This window comes from Lactuca virosa, chromosome 3, assembly GCF_052849685.1.
Source record: "Lactuca virosa cultivar CGN04683 chromosome 3, Lactuca_virosa_CGN04683_v6, whole genome shotgun sequence".
NCBI lineage: Eukaryota > Viridiplantae > Streptophyta > Magnoliopsida > Asterales > Asteraceae > Lactuca > Lactuca virosa.
The window spans coordinates 67,038,234-67,048,747 of NC_136428.1; positions in this window are offsets into that span (position 1 = coordinate 67,038,234).

Consider the following 10,514-nt stretch of genomic DNA (forward strand, 5'->3'; position numbering starts at 1 on the left):
AGTGGTATGTCGGCCCGATGGTTAAAGAATTTGTGTGCACAACGTTGGTTTAGGTTCAAACCCCGCCTAATGCATTTTTCTTTTCTTTTCGAACCCCGCCTAATGCATTTTTCTTTTCTTTTTCTTTATGAAGAGATTAAGTAATAGTAGTTAGGTTACATGCACGGATATGGCATGCCCGTCTGGATGGTTAAAACGTTTGTTTTGCACAGGTAGGTTTGGTTTGAACCTTATTTTTGGGATGTTTTTTATTTGTCTTAACATTAATCGATTTCTTGTTTTTGTGACCTTTTTTGATAAAGATTTAGGCTTTTATTTTTCTTGTTTTTGGGACGTTTGATTTGTCTTAACATTAATCGATTTCTTGTTTTTGTGACCTTTTTGATAAAGATTTGTTAATGTCGTCGATGAGTAGGTAATATGTGTTGCAATGTTAACCGACCTTCCCTCTCACTGGCGAAGGGATGAACTACAAACTGCCAATGTATAGATTCAACAACAATGCAAAAAGAATTGCGAAATAGAAACATGACTTGAAAACCAAAATATTACGATTAACTAAACATCACAGTCTATCATTCAAGAAAATTTCATGAGAAATATGAATTTGACATTTTTCTAACTGCGAGAATTCATGCACACTATACGGACAAAGCAATTAACATCATTCTAAACTAAAAACTTGTTTCCACTTAATTGGAGGTATTTGCACTTTCAGCATTGCCAGCTGCATGAGCGATTTCATCTTCACAAACAAGAAGAAGGTATAGTCTCCACTCTTCTAGGGTTTCAAAACTCCACATATGTATACCCATATCCATAACAAGGTTCTTAGCTTTTTACCCGACTGGGAAAATTCAAGTGTAAAGTAGTGATCTGTTTTGGGTGGTGTAAACAGACGAACTTATGTAGTTTTCGCCATGATCATCTTCTTGAAAATGGGTTGTTCGGGCATCATCAGACAGTTCATGTTTACATCAGTATTTGACAGCTTCTTCGTGAAGACAAGTTCTAACGAAAACCCACCAATCTTGCTTACAAACTCCAAAATATGTTTCTCAATATGGTTTTCTTCCCCTTTCGAATTGGCAGAAGCAGCAGCAACGAATCTATCGATTTTCATGGCTTGTTCTTGTTTCTTTAACGTACTTGTACTTGCATATGCATCATCTCCACCAACGCAACGAGATATTGTATCTTCACAAACAAGAAGGTATAGTATCCCCTTTTCTTGGGCTTCAAAACTCCAAACTCGTATCTGCGTGTCCATAACAAGGTTCTCATCCTTTACCACCTCTTTCCAGTTCTTCAATATGTAATTACTCTTGCCCGACTGCGCCAACTCAAGTGTAAAGTAGTGATCTATTTTGGGTGGTCTAAACAGACGAACGTCTGTACATTTCTCCATGATCAGCATCTTAAAAATGGGGTTTTCGGGAATCATCAGACGGTTGCTGCTTACATCGGTACTGTAACACCCTGAAATAAGGTTTGTACCGATAACCCTTACTTTTATTGAATTGACAAGTCTAGCCCTTAATTGAGAAAATGTGACAAATGAGTACGCGGGGCGTACGCGTGTGTACTCTCAGCGTACTCATGTGCGTGTTATGGACGTAGAGGCCACCTAGTACGCAAGGCGTACCAGAGGGTACGCTGGGCGTACTAGGCTCACAGTGTAAACCTAATTGTGTTGTGTGACCCTATTTAAGGAACGTGATGGCCTCATTTTAAGCCACCATTTCCAGCCTTCAATCTCCCTCAAACCCTAAATCCCATTTCCATAGCTTATGTGAGCTTTTATGGCTAGTTGAGTGATATTGTGGGATTCTTTTGTGAAGAAGGAGCTTGAAGAAGAAGAGTTGGTGTCCAAGCTTTTGGATCTGAGTTTCTCTGTGGTTAGAGCATCATCCAGAAGTATCAAGCTCAAAACTTTCTCATTGTTTGATTAAGTTCATGTTTTGGTCAATTTTTAGGGTTTTATGTCCCAAGCTTGAGGCTTTATGAGTTTGATGAGCTCCAGAACATAATACTTATCCTTTTAGGTGCTTTTAGTTGTTTGGATTCATAAAAATGGGGTCTTGGTCATCAAGACCTCTCCATGCATGAGATATGAGGACCTTTGTGAGTAAAGGGTTAGAGTTTATGAGTTTTAGACTTGTCCAGCTATGCTAAGGCTTAAAATCATCAACTTTATAGATTATTGGACCTTAGTTAGCCCAGATTTGAGGTTGTAGCAATTGTCTTAATGGATTAAGACCCAAAGGAGTGAAAAGAAAGAGTCTGGGACGTACGCCGTGTGTACCCCAGTTACGCCCAGCGTCGCACTGAGTCCACCCCGATGCATGCATGGCTAGCTGTACGCCCAACGTACGTGTTGGGTATTGACTTTTGTTGACTTTTAGGGTTTTAGTCAAGTTGTGGACTTTAGAGGCCATAGAGGGGTAAAATGGTCTTTTACCTTTCTAGGGTTAAGTAGAGGGACTTAGCCAGCATTTTGAGGATGTTTGATATCAAATTCTAATTAGAGATATATATGACAACTGTTAGGCGGAATTTAGACCGACAGTTCGGGTGTGGGATTTACTTACTCTACTTCACGAGGTGAGTCTTCTCACTATACTTACCTGAGTGGTAATATTGTGTGACCAGAGGGTCTTATTTGAGTTATTGACCGGAGGGTCTTATCCGAGTTATTGACTGGAGGGTCTTATGTGCTTATATTGAGTTATATGATATATTATGCATTATGTCTTTGTGATTTATGTTGTATATTATTTTGTGCTTTATTGAGATAGGACCGGAGGGTCCAAACCGAGTTGTGAGACTGGAGGGTCTTCACTGAGATACCGGACTGGAGGGTCCGACCCGAGCTGTAAGACCAGAGAGTCCTCACTGAGACACATGATCGGAGGGTCCTTATTGAGTTATAGCCATGAGAGGCTGATTATTTATGTGTGGTATTTTGGGGAACTCACTAAGCTTCGTGCTTACAGTGTTTTGTGAAATGTGTTTCAGGTACCTCTCAGGATCGCGGGAAGGCACCGGCTTGATTGTACACACCATCTTGAGATTATGTTTTGAGGATTCTGGGATATTGCCAAACATTTTGTTGTCTTGTGTTTTGAATAACTTATACATTTGGGGTTTTGAGGAAATGATATTGTGTTTTATGAGATTTTAAAAATGAAAATTTAGAGCGTTACAGGTACGTGAAAGCTTCTTCGTGAAGACATGTTCTAATGAAAACCCACCAATCTTGATTATAAACTTCGGCAGATATTTCTCATCGGCTATTTGAAGTCTCTCCATAGCCCAGTTCTTCTTATTTTCTTTATCCAATTTCGCAAACTCTTGTAAATCCCTCGTTTCCTGATCATGATCATCATCATTGTGATGGGTTTTGAGCAAAACATACAATCCTACGTGTGCATGCAACCTTAAATTGATTGGATCTAAGTTTTCTCTAGTTGAACATCCAAACTTGAACACAAAGAAAAAACCCTAGGTTCTATGTATTACAATCGAAATTCACATAATAGGGATTAAAATACATACCTTGATTGTTATGTTGTAATAACAATCTAAAAACCTTGCTTGAAAGACCTTTGGTAGCAAGCGCCACAAGTGTCGCGCCTCTAATGGATCACAAACAAACTCGAGTAACCAATGGTTACTATAGAGAGAGAGAGAAGGGAAGAAGAATTTCGGCTCTAATCCTTTAGGAGGAGTGCATGGACGAAATCCAACCCTAAGAAGGGTTTATAGAGGTGTTAGGAAGGTATTGGATAAGGCAGGTGTATCTAAGATAACCCTAATCTCTTAACTTCCTCCCTAAGGCATCCAAGGCACCCTTAAAGCCCAAGGAAACCCTAGGAGCATCTAGATTTCGTTCCCCTTACCATAGGGAGGTTCTAGAATTGTCCAATGCTCAACTATTGAACATTATCATCTTTAGTCCCTGCAGTTTCAATTAATTCCTTTAATCCTAAAATTAATTCCAAATTAATTTTTGATTAAATATTAATTAAACAATATGATTTCTAATTAATATATTATTTCCATAATACATTAATAAATTATTTATTTTGATTTCTAATTACTTTATTAACCAAGTAATAAATTAATAAATCATTCTTCTCTCTCTAAAAGTTATCCTATTCAATTGTCAGGTTTGAAGGCAACCCAAAAGGACTGTGATATTATCAATTCAAGTTTATATCAATTATAGTTATGAGCTTAGACATCTAATCCAACAGTCTCCCACTTGGATAAGTCTAATAACTATAACTGCCAATATAACTACCAAATTGACTAGCAAATTTAAGCTACCAAAAGCCGTTGTCGAACTCTGACCCAGTTAGTGACGTGTCCTTAGATAAGTGATCAAATATTCCTCCATTCTACAAGATATCGTATGGACATGAGACATGGATTATAATCAATCTCTCTGTTCAAAATTTGTTCCCCATTTCTGATTTATGACTACTGAAATAAGACTACTAATTGAACACATCAATTCAGTCCAGGCTTAGCCAAGCACTTTAGATGTCATCATCAAATCATCGAGGGGCCCACAAATATCGCTTTTTCCTGTTTAGGGAAAAAGGAACGGATAGACTTCGACTTATATTCTTGTACTATTTACTCATCAAATCACGCACAACAATATGTTTTATAACATCAAGTTACTGATGCATTTACGTATTATCAATGCACAACTGACTCGTAAACAACAACTCATATATCTCCGTTTCAAGAATATAAGATATTATCGTCTCAAAATTACTCGTGATAAAATCCATGAAGTAATTTTTTGAGCGTGGGTTAATCCAATACTTAAATCCTCATTTCAAAAGTACTCATGAATACTGCAGCAAACCATTGCTATGTCTAACTCCTTAGACAATCTACAGTTTGATTCATGATAATTCACTACTTACTTCCAAAAGTACGATCGACTGTGGATGTTTGAATAATCCAATTATTCAGGAAGTAAAACATGCGAAGTGAAACACAATAATAACCTAATTAACTATGGTCTCAAAACTATTGAACATAAATAAAACACTTATTATTTAATCACCATATCAATTAGACTTTATTAATTGTATAATGTTTCGATTAATCAACTAATCACTTGAATTAAACATCAGTCATGCCATGTTCTAAACATGCATACTATGTTTCTCTATGGTCCTTCCTTTGTGAACAGATCAATTGGACATAATTCCAATGATGCTCATATCATAATTCCAAAACCTTATTACAAGTGTAAGAATTCCAAATTATTGTCACTACTAAATGTGTTAGAGTCTAACCTTACATGCAATATCGTTTTGTGATGACGTGGTGTTAAAGTCACCAAGACTTAGTCAACCATGTCACAAAATGCTCCATTGAAACTTTCTTACTTAAAACAATTTCATGGTAATGAAGTATCAAATTCAAAGTACACTCCTTGAACATCCTTCTTGCATTAAAGTTTCTAACTCACATGTAGATTTCAATAATCAACTCCCATAATGGAAACATTTCTATATACTCATATTGTTGGATAAGGTGTCTAAGTCCGTAACTATATTTGGTATGTACTTGACCCGACCCGGCATGGTCCATTTGGGTTGCACTTCACCAAAACAATTTATATGGATAATCTTTTGAGAATAGTATAGTTATGATTTATTAATATATTATTAGTTATAATATATTAATATGGAAACTGTCACACCCCCAAACCAAGGATGGCGGAAACGTCCGGGGGTGGAGGACTTCATGTATAGTATCACAACAACGAGTATAATAGTGCTCAAAGTAAATACAACCATCATAGATATAATTGAAAAAGTTACACCATATTATGTGTTTACATGTTTCAAATCAATTACACTATGATGACAAAATGAGATGTTTGACGATTTAACGTCCCATCCTCAAAGCTGTTGATTTCCTGTTTCACTGATTTCCTGAGAATACAAGTAGTTTTGAAAGAGTGTCAACAATTAAGTTGGTGAGTTCATAAGAGTTTTATTTGAGAAAGAAGTCGTTTTCCTTGTAAAAGCGATAGAGTATGATTCCAGAAAATTCAATATTTTCTTTATTAAGTGTGAAATGAACGCTCCTATGTTATGCAATAATGTACCCTAGAAAGACCTGTAGATTCCTTCTATAATCACCCAGTGTATATAAGTTATATAAAATTTAAGTTAAATAAAATGTCGAATATAATGGGTCTGCCCTAGGTCCACAACCAAACAAGGAACAGGAAGTAAGGCGGGTCCACCAATTCCAAGTCGATTGCGACTAAATTCTTATATAACTCTAACATGTACACTTAGCAAATTATAGTTGAAGTCTAACAATTCTACATGAAACGTAGTTTTAATATCATGAAAGCCATTTAGTGTAAACCTGGTACTTTGTCATGTATACTTCAAGAAAAATCCCTTATTTTCCTTATAAAAAGTTATGTAGCCTTAAATCCCAAGACCGAGAATATGTGTGTGTGTTTTGTACTTATACTGTTTATAATAGTAATGCGTTTCCAAAGGAAAACCAATATTTTCTTTATAAAAAGTTATGTAGCCTTAAATCCCAAAACCGAGAATATGTGTGTGTGTTTTGTACTTATAATGTTTGTGGTTTTAAATAGATAAAACCCCTTTTCAAAGTAGAATTTTCCCTGTAAACTTGAAAGATTGTTAACTCCCTATGTGAGTCGTTATAACCATACTACAACGAGAATTAACCTGCAACAACGTTTTCCAGACGTCAAGATCCTATGACTCTTGTCACCCGCAGACCTGCAGGTCCGGCTGTAGCTAGCAGCGAGGTGTGGGGGTGTCAATCCCAATATAGATCTATACACAATTATCATGCTCTCCCTACAAGAGACTCTGGTTATAACTTACAGGAATTTGAACCCGTACTCTAAGAGTACGATGGAAGAATTGTCTCACAACTTACGTTAACTAGTTTACATATAGTTTGAGTATAAAACCTCTTCCGTGGTGGAAGTGAAATCACCTTTTATGAAATAAATTAGTGATATGAAATCCACAAACTATTACTATTATAGTTTATCATGTAGTGTTTGAAAAATCCATTTGTTTTGAGAGTAAAACCTTTTCTGTGGTGTGCTTTTATCGTAAACTCCATAAACTATACTTATTGTAGTTTATTATATGTGTTCGAAATGAATGGAAAAACCTTATCATGAATGACTAATTTCTGTTTATGATGATAAACTAACAAGAAATACATTCAACATTTAGAAACTTATTGTTATGCATTTTGCTCAACATACTACAAAGTGTTGTTAATATCGTAAACTATGTAAGTAGTCTTTAACTTATCTGCACTGTTTTAGAAAAGTGATAGAAAAATCATACGAAGTCGAAATCTGAATCCGTAAACTCTGAGAGTTTAGAAAATGTATCTAGTTTATTCATAATTTTTATTATGATTTTTAGAAGTTCCTAACTTGTGTGAAAATGTTCATATTCACAGACTGGTCCGAATTCGTTTCTGAAATGATAGGCAGTTTTGTAAAAATCACCATAAATTGTAGAAAAATCGTATGGAGATGTGCAAGTAGTCATGTTAAAGGTATGAACCTGAACTATTTGTATATTAAACATTTTTGAAAGATATTAAGTTTAAGATGGTCAAAACAGTCCGTGAATAGGACTCAACTTTTCTGATGAAAGCTGTTGTTTGAATTTAGTTAAGTTTTTGGTATTTTAACTTGTATTCCCTCCCCCCCCCCCCCCTAAAACTTGAAGAAAACATGAAAATGTAGGAGTATGAACTCACCTTGAGTGATCTCTTAAGATGGATGATGAAAAGAAGAAGTTTCCAATTCAAGAACACTTGGGAGATACTTGAAGATTCGAAGATCCTATAAACAAATATGATGATATTTGTGTAAGGATTCCATGATTTGGGTGAAAGAGTGTAAGATAATCAAGTGAAAGATGAAATTACTTACCCAAAAGTGAAGGAGAAGCTCAATCACAGTCTTGGAGTCTCGAGTTTGAGAGAGAGAAAGTGAGAGAAGTGTTTGTTTCTTGGTGAGAGAGTGAGTAAAGTGGAAGCAGAGATGGGGGTTTCCAATTTTTGATCAAGATTCCAGCTGGAGGAGAGGTGTGAGAGGACAAATAGTTGACTAGGTATGGATGAATAGTGACTGAGGTTTGTCCTATGTGGGTATGGGGGTTAACTTGAGTCATACTTCATGGAAAGATCAACACTCTATCTCAATATCTCACCCACTAGATATTGTTCTTAAGTTGAGCTTTCTCCCAAAATGTGTTTAAAATATGAATATATATGATCTTATATGTCAAAATATAAGTTTGGGTGAAAATCTCACGCGAAAATCATGAAAAACGAGCTTAAAACACAAAAGTGGTCGAAAACTGGGAGAAGGAGGCGAACCTGCGAGGGTTCCGGAGTCAAAATCACACTTCCGGAGCCAAAAGTGAAAATTCTGAAGTTCTTTCATGGTTTCCAAAGTTGGGAGTCCGAAGCTAAGGCATTCCGAAGCTGAGATGCGAAATTGTCCGGTTCCAGACTGAGAGGGTTCCGAACCAAGAGGGTTCCAGACTAAGAGGGTTCCGGTTCCGGACTAAGAGGGTTCCGGACCAAGAGGGTTCCGGACCAAGAAGGTCCTTTTGGGTTTTCTCCTTCGGTTTTGGGCTGTTTTCGACTGAGGAAGGTACATAGAGAGATTTGGGAGAGATTTCACATACTTGGAGAGATTTGGGAGAGATTTCACATACTTGGAGAGATTTGGGAGAGATTTCACATACTTGGAGAGATTTCACATACTTGGAGAGATTTCTCACACTTAGAGAGATTTGGGAGAGATTTCACATACTTGGAGAGATTTGGGAGAGATTTCACATACTTAGAGAGATTTGGGAGAGATTTCACATACTTGGAGAGATTTCTCATACTTAGAGGGATTTCTCATACTTAGAGAGATTTGGGAGAGATTTCACATACTTGGAGAGATTTGGGAGAGATTTCACATACTTGGAGAGATTTCTCATACTTAGAGGGATTTGAGATAGAGAGAGATAGAGCGAGAGAGATTGAGAGAGACTTTGTTTGTGACTTTTGTGAGTGTTTAACTTCGAAATGCAAGGTTTGTAAACCCCGTTTTGCCTTGTTATGAGCGTCATACGCCCCCGAAGGGTATGTATTAATGTTTTATTGAGTAGTTTCACCACTTACCCTGATTAGGGTTTAGATTTACCAAACACGTGAAGACTCAAAGTGATACTTTGCATTAAGATAGTGTGTTGTACAATAGTAAGCACGATGTAAACCCTAATATACAAGGGTTAAATGAGTTGGCCGGTTTGACTTGTTGACTTTATTTGACTTTGACTTGACCAGAAAGTAACGGTTGTCACAAAAACATATTATTTAATTAGTATTGATCAAGAATTAATTTAGAATTAACTTAGTGATCAAAAGGAACTAACCAAATATGGACTCTTATATATATATATATATATATATATATATATATATATATATATATATATATATATATATATATATATATATATATAATGGGCCAAGTTCATTTAGGATGGGCTAAGCTTGCATGGATAGTCCATGGAGTTTTTAACCCATGGATCCTATGGAAATGAAAGGTCATGGGTATTAGGGTTTATATGGATGTAACCCTAATCCTCCATACTATATAAAGAGGTCTTTGGCACATGAAATGGCACTAGTGTGTGAGTACAAAGGGTGGGCCGATTTCTACTTGGTGCATACTATTCTCTCAAGTCTTCCAAGGTGTTTTGGTGATTTGTGATTCCACTTGAGGCATCCACATTATTGGTGCTAGGCTCTCAAGACTCCAAGGAATCAACCACAAGAAAAGGTATGTTATTCTACTAAAGTTTTTATATTACAAGTACCCCATAACATGCTAGTTAGGTTGAGAACCTTGGAAATCAAATTTGCATGTATAATAGAGAAAACATAGATCCAATGTTTCTAGGGTTGCATATACACCATAGGAGTGTTAGAATGCTCAAAACCCATCAGTAGTATCAGAGCCTAGGCTTGTTTTCATTATACTTGATGTGTATATTGATGTATATGATGTGCATAAACTAGCCAATGACCATTATGATTGTTGTGTTGTTGTGTTTGTTCTTTTTATTATAAAAATTGTTGTAATAATTTATTTATTCATATGGTATGTAATAATTAAATAGATTAGCTTTTCTTGTTTATTTTTGTAAAGTAATAGATTAGTTTTTAGAAATAATTTATTTGTACAAAGATGTAACAAGAAATAAAGTTTGAACCATTTTTTGAAGACAAAAAGAAAAATTTTGAGTTCAACATGTGCTGGGTAAAACATGACACTTTATAAAAAGTGTCATGAATGCTACACATGTGTTGAACATGTGCTGAACAGAAAGATGACACTTTCTGAAAAGTGTCTTGAAAGCTGCAGTTTTTCCTTTAAAGAAGCCTTTCAA